The sequence below is a fragment of the Suncus etruscus genome, chromosome 6 (assembly GCF_024139225.1).
Source record: "Suncus etruscus isolate mSunEtr1 chromosome 6, mSunEtr1.pri.cur, whole genome shotgun sequence".
NCBI classification, from domain to species: domain Eukaryota; kingdom Metazoa; phylum Chordata; class Mammalia; order Eulipotyphla; family Soricidae; genus Suncus; species Suncus etruscus.
In genome coordinates, this window is record NC_064853.1 from 43410851 (window position 1) to 43423782 (window position 12932).

The following is a 12932-nucleotide window of genomic DNA, read 5'->3' on the forward strand; positions in this document are numbered from 1 at the left end:
ATTCACTGCTTTGTGGCAAGTGCTTAATTTCAAAACTTTAAGATTCCTTAGAGCCTTTGGCTTGCAAGTACCTACAGCAGGGCCACAAAATATATTTAGCACCCTTTTCTGACTTTCTTCATGCCCTCAAAGCAGGGCTGAGGGAAGCTGCCAAGCCTGATTTCGGCTAGCTAGACTTTCACCTGAAACACCCACATTCAACAGAGTGTATTGCACAAATAGATGCTCAGAGAAACTTGGGGCAATGGACAAGAGTTTTTTTTATTCATTCATTAATTCCTCAAGCCTTTATATTTCAGATACTGGCCTGGTGGGCTAGACACACTATATGGAGCAGAGAAAAGCCAGTGCTGGCTGGAGGCTGTATGCTTCTTTGGGGATGCAGGCATGCACTTGAATATATGAATTTAGAGTTCAGGGAACAAGAGCAGGGAGACAACTCAAGAGTCTGGAGCACATATATTGCATGTAGGAAACCAGGGAAAGGACTTGAAAAAGACCTTATGAACCTCATTTTTTAGGGAAACACTAGGAGGAGAATGAACACCAGAGGGTGGTTCAAATAGCACCATAGTATGGGGAGTTTCAGAGTAGTGCTCCTCAGGGGAGAGAGTGTGTTTGGGTGGATCTTTGCGGCTTGGTGGATTTTTTTTTCATATTCTTGTTCTGTTCTTAGTCCACACAAACTGTCTTCATATTTGTGAATTAATTTCTGTATGAATGCTTATCTAGGAAATCAGTATTTTATGAAGATGCCCAAGTATCTGCCTAAAAGTTGCCACTGATTTCCTCATAAGCAGATCTATCTTCTTCCTGGTTTTGGATTCAATTTTCTTACATCTGTTCCTGCATGATTGTGTTTTCTTTCTTTTTAGTCAATTTGTCCCTCTCCCCAATGTTCAATTAGTTGACCCCCCCCAAAAAAAAGTTTCTTATGTTGATTGGCCACTTTAAACCCAACTCTAGGGCTATGTATTTTATTCTCTATTATCTAACTTATTTATTTCAGCTTTTATCTTTTTTTATTCTTTTTCTTCTCCTTACCTGTTTGGTGCTGCCTTCCTTCTGATTCTGTGATTTGAATTAGTTTCATTATTTCTTGTTTAGTAATAAAGGCATTAAGAGGCATTTCCCTCTATGTATAAATTTGGTCAAATTTCATAAATTTTGATGGATAGTCATTACTTTGGAATCGTTAATTGTAATGTTGTTCCTTCCCAGACTCTAGGGTTTTTCCTCTCAAATTTTCCAATAAATTTTTGTATATTTAAAATTATTTTCAAGTTGAATTGAAATAGTATCCAGTTGTTATTTCTACTTTGGAAGACTTGTTGACTATTTTTACTTCAATACAGATGAGTTTTGACAAATTTTTTATGAATCTTTGAAAAGAATACATATTCTGTGGTTGAAGGTAGAAAAGGTTAACATTCTTAATATTATTCACTCTTCTATTATCTAACTTACGTCTGTCAAGGACAAACAATGGTTTATTTTCAATATTTTTAGTTCCTCTATTTATATCTAAGTTCTTTTTTGTGTGTTGTAAATATGGTTTTATTGGAAGATAAATATTCCCAGTCATTTACACATTGCTTAATTTTTCATTTTTTCTTTTTTTATTTAAGCACCTTGATTACAGACATGATTGTAATTGGGTTTCAGTCTTATAAAGAACACCCCCCTTCACCAGTGCAACATTCCCATCACCAATGCCCCCAATTCCAATGTCCCTCTCCCTCCTGACCTGGGCATTCCTTTTTTTTTTTTTTTTTGCTTTTTTGGTTCACACCTGGCAACAATCAGGGGTTACTCCTGGCTCTGCACTCAGAAGTTGCTCCTGGCAGGCTTAGGGGACCATATGGGATGCCAGGATTCGAACCAGGGTCTGTCCTGTGTTGGCCACATGCAAGGCAAATGCCTTACTACTCTGCTATCGCTCTGGCCCCAAGACAAGCATTTTTCTTCTTATCTCACTCATTGATGTTGTCACCTAGTTGTCAGTGTAGTTATTTATCTAATGCTTGGTGGTGAGCTTCAAACCATGACAGTCCTTACAGCCTCATCACTATTGTCTCTAAGCATTTTTACAATAATGTCTTTTCTTTTTCTGAAAACCCATAGATGAGTGAGACTATTCTGTGTGTCTCTCTCTGCCTCTGACTTATTTTACTCAGCATAATAGTTTCCATGTGCATCCTGTATAGGAAAACTTCATGACTTCATCTTTCTTGATAGCTGCATAATATTCTATTTTGTATATGTACCACAGTTTCTTTAGCCATTCATCTGTTGAAGGGAATCTTGGATGTTTCCAAAGTCTGACTATTGTAAATAGTGCTGAAATGAATATAAGTATGAGGAAGGGATATTTGTATTGTATTTTTGTGTTCCTAGGATATATCCCTAGGACTGGTATAGCTGCATCATATGGAAGCTCAATTTCCAGATTTTGAGGAATCCCCATATTGTTTTTCATAAAGGCTGGACTAGACAGCATTCTCACCAGCAGTGAATCAGAGTTTCTTTCTTTCCACATCCCAACCAGCACTGATTATTCTTGCTTTGCCAGTTTCTATGTGCCAGTCTTTGTGACATGAGATGGTACCTCATAGTTGTTTTAATTTGCATCTCCCTGATGATTAATGATGTGGAGCATTTTTTCATGTGCCTTTTGGCTATTTGTATTTCTTCTTTGACTAAGTGTCTGTTCATTTCTTCTCATTTTTTGATGGGGTTAGATGTTTTTTTCTTGTTAAGTTCTGTCAGTGCCTTGTATATTTTTGATATTAACCCTATATCTGATGGGTATTGAGTGAATAGTTCCTCCCATTCTGTGGATGGCTTTTGTATCCTAGGCACTATTTTCTTTGAGGTGCAGAAGCTGCTCAGCTTAGTATAGTCCCATCTGTTTATCTCTGCTTTTATGTGTTTGAAGAGTCCTGTTTTCTCCTTGAAGATGCCTTTAGTCTCAATGTCATAGAGTGTTTTATTTATGTATTGTTCTATATACCTTATGTTTTCAGGACTGATATCAAGGTCTTTAATCCATGTAGATTTGACCTTTGTGCATGGTGTTAGATGGAGATCTGAGTTTGCTTTTTTGTATGTGGCTGACCATTTGTCCCAGCACCACTTGTTGAAGAGGCTTTCCTTTATCCATTTTGCATTTCATACCCCTTTGTCAAAATTAATTGATTGTATATCTGGGACACATTATCTGAACACTCAAGTCTATTCCACTGATCTGAGGGTCTGTCATTATTCCAGTACCATGCTGTTTTAATGACTATAGCTTTGTAATACAATTTAAAGTAGGGGAAAGTGATGCCTCCCGTATTCCTTTTACCAAGGGTTGTTCTAGCTATTTGTGGGTGTTTATTGTTCCAAATGAATTTCAGGAGTGTTGATCCACTTCTTTGAAGAATGTCATGTAAATCTTTAAGGGGATTGCATTAAATCTGTACAATGTTTTGGGGAGTATTACCATTTTAATGATGTTGATCCTGCTAATTCATGAGCAGGGTATGTGTCTTCATTTTCATGTGTCCTCTCTTATTTCCTTTTCTGTTTTTTTTTGGGGGGGGGCACACGCTGGTGATACTTAAGATTTACTCCTGGCTATGTGCTCAGAAATTGCTCCTTGCTTGGTGGCCCATATAGGATGTGGGGGATCGAACCCACAGTCTGTCCTCGGTCAGCCATGTGCAAGGCAAATGCCCTACCGCTACACCACCATTCCTGCCCCCTCTCTTATTTTTTAAAGCAGGCTCTTGTAGTTTTCTTTGTATAGATCTTTCACCTGTTTATTTAAGTTGACTCCAAGATTTTTGGGTTTGTGTGACATTAATGTGAATGGGATTGTTTTTTAATGTCCATTTCTTCTCTATCATTGAAGGCCATTGATTTTTTTGCATGTTAATTTTGTAGCCTGCCACTTTGCTATATGAAACATATCTAAGCTCCAATATTTGTATTGTATTGTATATATTTTAATGATATTAAGTCTTCAAAGTAAATTTTATTTCTTAATAAGCACACTGATTATTTTTTATTGCCCACATCCAGTGACACTCAGGGGTTACTCCTGGTTATATACTCAGAATATTGCTCCTGGCTTGGGGGACCATATGGGATACCAGGAGATCGAATCACAGTCCGTCCTCAGTTAGCACATGCAAGGCAAATGCCTTACTGCTTGTGCCACCACTCGGACTCCTTATTTTCTTCTTTTGTTTTTCACTTATTAGATCCATTTCTATTAATATTTCTGTTTATAATATTTCAGTGCTGTTGTTGAAGATGTTATTCTTGTACATCTAGATGGATTATTTCCTTTTATCTATCTATTTATCTATCTATCATCTATCTACCTAGCTATGTATCTATCATCTATCTATCTATTGGTTTTTGGGCCACACCTGGCAGTGCTCAGAGGTTACTCCTGGCTCTGCACTCAGAAATTGCTCTGGGAAGACTTGGGAGATTATATAGAATGCTGGTGATCGAACCTGGGTTGGTCCTAGGTTGGCTTCAGGTCAGTACATGCAAGGCAAATGCCCCACTTGCTGTGCTATTGCTCCAGCCTGAATTTTTATTTCTAAACCATTCTCCAGAGTTTTGGTTCTTTATCAGGAGAGAATGACCCATTTAGGTTCCAGTGTAGATAGTCCACCTCCATTGCAGGTTATGTTCACTTCTTCAAGAACACATTTTACCTATATATCTGTGAACAATGTGGTTTTAAAACTTATTTGGTTTATAACCCCTCTTTTCAGAAAACAATATATAAAACAAAGCCACAGTGTAAATCTTTGGTGTTCAAATAAACACTAAGCACCTCCTTCCCCCATTGCTCCTCAAACTACTACCCCCTATATTGTTCCACCTTCCTGAGAAGCAGTGTGCCCCACTTTGAGAGAGACTGGCTCACATCTAATGAGTTTTTTTTTATCCTGTCTGAGTCTTACTGAAACTCTAATTTATAGAGATTCCTTCATGATTGAGCATGTTTTACCCCATTATTTTAGTTTGCAACACTGAGATATAGACCCCCTTCTTCTGAAGAGCCTGAATTCATTTTAATAACAGTTTAGGAGGTTAGAGGCAGGCTGCTCAGTATGCTGTCTCATCTCTCCATTTTTAACTGGAAATTTATCTACCATTATTTTTGGATTATTCATTACTTATATACAGACATAACTTGAGTTTTGTATATTGGATTTGTGTTTCTTGATAGTTTTAATAGACTTTTCTTTTTAAAAAAAGAATTGTGTATGAGGATACTTTCAGTTTTTTCTTTCCAATCTAGATGCTTTTATGTTGCATTAAGCCCTTAGGATGTACTTGGATGGTGGATGGAGATGGAGGCCTTTGTCTGCCATCCCAGGCCACGTGGCTCTGCAACCCCCTTCAGCCAGCAGGTCTGGGTCCAGGAAAGCGACGGGTATTGAACTCATTCACAGGCAGGCTTCATGAGAGATAACATCTTTATTCATATCCTATCCACCACATATGTGGCCTATATCATAACCAATTAAGCATTCAGCCATTCTTAGCTAGTCCTGCATCTTAACTCCTTTCAGCCATCTTCCCTTTGACCCCCATGCTGGCCAAAGACCAAAAGGGCCTAATCCCCTGGGTCACAGCCTTATCTCACCTTTCCAAGACCACTCCCAGGTAAAGATACACCCTTGCAGGTAAAGATACACGCAATATCCGCTTCCCAAGAGCCCTCCCAGTAATGGGCGGGTCTCAGGTAGATACACCTAAATCCAGGGTGGAGTTACAAATTTCTTCTTATTTTAAATTTTAATTTAATTGAAACCATTTTTATTTACATAGTTCGGTTTTAAACATACAATTAATCAGAGCCAATCCCACAACCAGTGTTCACCTCCTTCTACCAATGTTCCCCAAGTACATTCTCTAATCCCTAGCCTGCCAATATAACAAGATTAAGTTTAGGTTATCAAAGTTTGAGTCTCTTGATTCCACTGTTGCCTTTGGTTTGTATATTTAGTTCTGCCCCCTTTTTTTCAACTCTAAATTATTTTTTTTGCTGAAACTGAAAGGAAAACATTTTTATTAAAATATTTTATTTAAACACCTTGATTACAAACATGATTATGGTTGGGTTTCTGTCATGTAAAGAACACCCCATCACCAGTGCAACATTCCCATCACCAATGTCCCAAATCTCCCTCCCCACCACCACCTGTACTCTAGACAGGCTTTCTATTTCCCTCATACATTCTCCTTGTTAGGATAGTTCTCAATGTAGTTATTTCTCTAACTAAACTCATCACTCTTTGTGGTGAGCTTCCTGAGGTGAGCTGGAACTTCCAACCCTCCTCTCTTTTGTCTCTGAAAATTATTGCAAGAATGTCTTTTATTTTTCTTAAAACCCATAGATGAGTGACCATTCTGCGTCTTTCTCTCTCTGACTTATTTCACTCAGCATAATAGATTCCATGTACATCCATGTATAGGAAAATTTCATGACTTCATCTCTCCTGACGGCTGCATAATATTCCATTGTGTATATGTACTACAGTTTCTTTAGCCATTCATCTGTTGAAGGTAGTTCTGCCCCTTTTATAACACTACCAATGTACCTGAGATCACTTAGTTTCTGGCCCCCATCCTTTCATATTTGTATTTTTCCTTTTTCACTAAGTTTTTTTCTTTGCTTTGCTATACTCTGGGGCCAAGGATGTTCAAAGAAACTTCAATTTAAACCATTTCATTTCTTCATGCAGTTATTTTAAATACCTTTAAATAAGTGATATTATTCTGTATTTAACCTTCTTCTGGCTTACTTTATTTAATATCTTCCAGTTCCATACATGTATCTGCAGATTGCATCATTGCATCATTTCTTAAAGCTATGTAGTGTTCCATTATATATATGTACCACATTTCATGAATCACTAATCTGTTTTTGGAAATCTAGGTTGATTCCAAGTCTTGGCTATTTTACTGAGTGCTGCAATGACTAGCAGCATGCATACATTCTTTTGGATGTATATTTTTCTTTCCTGAGGATATATACTCCAATATGGGATTTCTGGGTCATATTGTAACTCAATTTTGATTTTACTGAGAACCCTCCATAGGTTGGACCAGGTGGCGATCCCACCAGCAGTGGATAAAGCTTCTTTCTCACAGCAGCCCCGCCAGCACAAATTGTTCCAAGTATTTTTGATATGTGCCATCCTCACTGGTATAAGATGATATCTCATTGTTGTCTTGATTTGTGTTTTCCTAATGATAAGTGATGATGAGCATTTTTTTCATGTGTATGTTGACCATCAGTTGTTCTTCCTCATAGAAGTGTCTGTTCATTTCCTGTCCCCATTTTTTCCTTTATTTAAACATCTTGATTACATATTATTGTGATTAGGTTTCAGTCATGTAAAGAACACCCCCTTCACCAGTGCAACATTCCCACCACCAATGTCCCAAATCTCCCTCCATCCCACCCTATTTTTTTTTCATATTTTTTTTTATTATGAGAACAAGGGTGCAAAGAAAGAGGACAAGGTAAAGTTACAGTGGAAGGACAATCACCCATAACATAATTCTCAGAAGTTCCCTTGCTGATATCTTAACTTTGAAATTTCAGCCAAAGGGGGCCGGGCGGTGGCGCTGGAGGTAAGGTGCCTGCCTTGCCTGCGCTAGCCTAGGACGGACCGTGGTTCGATCCCCCGGCGTCCCATATGGTCCCCCAAGAAGCCAGGAGCAACTTCTGAGCACATAGCCAGGAGTAACCCCTAAGCGTCACAGGGTGTGGCCCAAAAACCAAAAAAAAAAAAAAAAGAAAGAAATTTCAGCCAAAGAACATTAAGATAAATAAGACAGAATCCATGTACAAATACTTTGTCCCTCAAGTACCCAGATTGTAACACATTATAATATTTCTTAACAGTACACAAGGCAATCTAAAGCCACAAAACTTACGTAACTCCTTAAACATTACAGGCACAGTATTTTCTTACATTTCCATATACATGCATATTAGCTTAAGTTAACCTCAAATTTTAAGTGAGTTCTTTTTAAGGATTAGAGTCAAAGGAGCACAGTAAAAGTGGTGTTAGAGTGGCTATTGTTGTTTGCATAGGCCCACCAAAATATGAGGGACATGGAAAGAAATAACCTTGGCCTAAGTACAAAGAGACCAGACCCCTGAAGTTTCCTGGCACAAGACCAAGTCTAGGCTCCAGGCAAGTTAGATCATCCAATCCAATACATTGTCTGTAGTGCCAACACACTTTTATTTTTCACACAGTCTCTGTTGTTGGTATCATGTTTCTGTATTAAAGATCCTGGAATCTGCATATCTTACATTGAAGTCAGGATATGGAGCATCCTCTCCTTTTACCTCACAATCAAAGGGCAACGCAGGGAGCCCTGTCCTGTAAGCAGGTCGTTGTTGTTGTTAAGTCTTCTCAGTGTTAAGGGAAGTCTCTTTTGAGCAGGTCGAAGTCTGAGCAGTGTAGGTCTTCTGTGGTAGAGGATTGCTTCCAGGTGATGTTACAGACCAGCCTGGATGTTTCGTGGATGGCTTCCCTGGTTCAGGGGAGAATGGATTATGCCCTTTCTTCTGAGGTCTGTGCCAGGTCGTTATGTCAATGTTCAGGGTGTAAGGTCCCTTTGCACTACAAGATTTGTGTGTTTCAATCGCTATCAGATAGGATCTTATTTGTATGTATAGTATTTTCCCATTTTAATGTGCCTATGCAAATAAGAAGCAATGCCACGTGGTGTTATTGGCGCATATGGGGGCCATAAGAACAATTCCAATGATTCCCATGACATGGTTCAATCATAAGCATTAAACTGGGGGACTCTTCCACCAAAATTCCTTGTTAAACAGCTCAAAAAGAGAAGATAAAAAAATGGTTAAAATCATCACTGTATAAGACAACATTTAGTAAGAATTACAGCTGTCAGAGAAAAAACACAAAATATTCTAGAGAAATACGTGTCCATTTTATGTATCTTGAAACAGTTTGGGGTTGTCACACACAATGCACAGCTTTGGACTGTGATTAGGATATAACACTACTGAAGTTAAAAAGAGTAATGTAGGTTAGTGATGTTTGAGAGGGGGTTAGAGAGTTAAGGAGTAAAAAAGAGCTTTGTAGGGGTGTGGGAAAGGGCAGAACACAAAATGAACATTCTGTATACACAAAACATAACATAAGAATAAGGAATATTCTGAATACATGAAGTACGCGTGGGGGCGTGAGCCCCCGCGCGGTTCTGTAGTTTTTGGCTGCCTAGGGAGGAATTTCTCACCCCCTCCCCCCAGGGCCCGATTAACCAGGCGTGGCCCTAAAGACCCGCCTGGTGTGGGGGGAATCATGCTCTCCTGGACTAAGTGGCCAGCCCAGGGGTCCTATGGCTAGCTGTCCTGCCCAGAGCCCCCATCATACCAGTCAAAGGCACACGAAATCCTGGCATGTGGAGTGTTCTGAGCCCAGCTGAGCCTCTGTAGTTTTTGGATGCCTAGGGAGGAATTTCTCACCCCTCCCCCCAGGGCCCGATTAACCAGGCGTGGCCCTGAAGACCCGCCTGGTGTGGGGGGAATCATGCTCTCCTGGACTAAGTGGTCAGCCCAGGGGTCCTCTGGCTAGCTGTCCTGCCCAGAGCCCCCATCATACCAGTCAAAGGCACACGAAATCCTGGCATGTGGAGTGTTCTGAGCTCAGCTGAGCCTCTGTAGTTTTTGGATGCCTAGGGAGGAATTTCTCACCCCTCCACCCAGGGCCCGATTAACCAGGCGTGGCCCTGAAGACCCGCCTGGTGTGGCCACCCCATTTTTTATAGGGTTTTTAGACTTTATGGAGTTAACCTTTGTGAGTACTTTGTATATCCTAGATATCAAAATTTATCTGATGTGTTGAGTGAAAAGAAGTTCCCCTATTCAATTAGCTGTCTTATAATTTTAGCCCATGTTTCTTTTGCCATAAAGAAAAATTTTAATTCAATATAGTACCATTTATTCAGTTTTAATGCTATAGCTCTTGCCATTGGCATCCTATCATGGAAGACTTCTTTGAATTCTAAGGTTCTACCTATGTTTTCCTTAATGAACTTTATAAATTCAGGTCTAATCTCAAAGTCTGTAATCCACTTTGAATTGACTTTTGTGTAAGGTGTGAGATATGGATTAATCTTTAATTTCCTACACATGGCTATCCAATTGTTCCAACACCATTTGTTGAAGAAACTGTCTTTATTCCATTTAAAATACTTGGCTTTTTTGTCAAAAATTAATTGACCATATACTTGGGGATTTGTCACTGGATATTATATTTTGACCCATTGGTCTGAAAGTCTGTCTTTATTCTAGTTACTGTGATGTTTAGATCACTCTGGCTTTGTAGTATAGCTTCAAATTAAGTAATGAGATGCTTCCCAGTTTCTTGTCTTTTAATATGGATTTGGCTCTCCTAGGTCTTTTATGTTCCACACAAACTTTATAATTGATTGTTCTAAGTACTTGAAGAAAGTTGCCTAAATTTGAATAGGAATTGCACGAATCTATAAAGGAGTTTAGGATAAGATGATCATTTTGATGATAATGATTTTCCAATCCATGAGCATGGAATGTTCTTCCATTTCCTTACGTCTTCTATTTCTTTCTGAAATGTTTTGAAGTTTTCATGGTATAGGTCTCTCATCTCTCTTGTTAAGTTGATTCTTAGGCACTTGATAGTTTTGGACATTATTTTAAATGGATAGACTTCTTGATCTCTCTGTCCTCTGAGTCATTTTTATAAAGGAATGCAACTATTTTTTGTGTATTGACTTTGTAGCAAGCCACTTTGCTGTATTGGTTTACTGTTTCTAGAGCTTTTTTGTGTACTTGTTAGGGGTCTTCAATGTATATCATCATGTCATTTGCAAATAAAGATAATTTGACTTCCTCTTTTCCGATTTGGATTTCTTTTTATCATCTAATTGTTAGTTCTAGGACTTCTGATACTATGTTGAATAATACTGGAGATAGTGGACATTCTTGCCTAGTGCCTGACCTTAGTGGAAATGCTTTCAGTTTTATACCATTAAGAATAATGTTGTCTGTGGGATTTTATAGATAGCTGTTAACTATCTTGAGGAAGGTTCCTTTCACGTCTATTTTGCTGAGGGTGAATGAATGGGTGTTAGATTGTGTCAAATGCTTTCTCTGTGTTGATTGATATGATCATTTACTTTGTTTTACTGATGTGGTGTATGATGTTGATTGATTTGCATGTATTGAATCATCCTTGCCTCCCTGGGATGAAACCCACTTGGTCATGGTGTATAATCTTTTTGTCATGTTGTTAGATTCTTCTACTTGCTAAGATTTTGTTAAGGATTTTTTCATCAATTTTATCAGTGAGATTGGTCTCTAGTTTTCTTTCTTGGTAGTATCTCTGTCAGCTTTGGGTATGAGCATGATATTAGCTCCATAGAAGGTATTAGGAAAAATTCCAGTCTCTTCAATATTTTGGAAGAGTCTAAAGATCAATAGTAATATCTCATCTCTGAATATTTGATGGAATTTATACATAAATCTGCCTGAGCCTGGACTTTTATTCTTGGGGAGTTTCTAAATTACTGCTTCAATTTCCTTACTTGTGATTGTCTTATTTAGGATTTCTACTTCCTCACTCAGTATTGGGAGATTATATTTTTCCAGAAATATGTTCATTTCTTCTAGGTTCTCTAGCTTAAAAAGAGTACAGTTGTTCATAATAAGTTCTCATGATGTCTTGGATTTGTTGGGAGTTCTGATGTAATCTCTCCCCTTTCATCTCTTATCTGATTTGAGTATTTTACCTTTATTCCCTTGTGAGTCTTGACAATGGTTGTCTATTTTGTTTATTCTTTAAAAAAAAAAAAACCTCCTGGTTTAATCAATTCTTCATATTTTTTTTTGTTTCTATATTGTTGATTTCTACTCTGGTTTATATTATTTCTTTTCTTTTGTTTGTGTTTGGGTTCTTTTGCTATTGGTTTTCCAGATGTTTAAGGTGTGCCTTTAGGTTGTTAATTTTTATTTTTCTTCTTTTCTAATGTAGGCCTGTATTATATGAGTTTATCCCTAATTACTGCTTTTGCTGTGTCCTATAGATTTTGGTAATTTGTTTCTTTATTATCATTAGTTTCAAGAAATCTCTTTATTCCTTTATTTCATCTTTGACCCAGCTGTTTTTGAGCAGTATGTTGTTTAGTCTTCAGGTATTAGATTTTCTCCACATCTTCTTTTTACAATCATTCTTGATATCTGTGGCATTGTGGTCTGATAGGATGCTTGACATAAATCTTGTATTTGTGAATTTACGTAAGTTAGACTTGTGTTCTAAAATGTGATCTATCCTATAGAAGGTACCATGTGCACAAGAATACACATTCATGAGAAGAATGTGATTCATCTTTTTGAGGATGAAAGGCCCTGTATAGATCCATTATTCCCAGTTCTTCTAGTTTCTCATGTAGGGCTCTTTTGTCTTTGCTATTGTTGTGCCTAGTGCATCTATCCAGTGGCAATAATGATATGTTGAAATATCCCACCAGTATCACATTTATATTCATATATTTTTCTAGGTTTGTGAGAAAAAGACTTATATATTTTGCTGACCCTACATTTGGTGCCTACATGTTTATAAGAGTTAGTACTTCTTGGTCTATTGTTCCCCTGTACACTATAATAAGTAGTGTCCTTCATTGTCTCTGAGTACTTTCTTGAGGTTGAATGCAATTTGTTCTAAGTATGACTGTCCCAGCATTATTTTTGTTTTCTATTAGCCTGTATAATAGTTTTTTATCCTTTTACTCTGAACCTGTGTCCATTCTAAAATTTTGAGTGTGTTTCTTGCAGGCAGCAGATGGCTGGGTTTTGTTTCTTGATCCAACCCACTACTTTGTACCTTTTG

General features: G+C 37.9%; 1 protein-coding gene across 1 annotated transcript in view; it reads left to right on the forward strand.

Annotated features, from left to right (window-relative positions):
* CSMD2 (CUB and Sushi multiple domains 2) overlaps window positions 1-12932 on the forward strand; it is a 638485-nt gene that overhangs the window by 59370 nt on the left and 566183 nt on the right. The gene's annotated exons all lie outside the window — the stretch shown is intronic.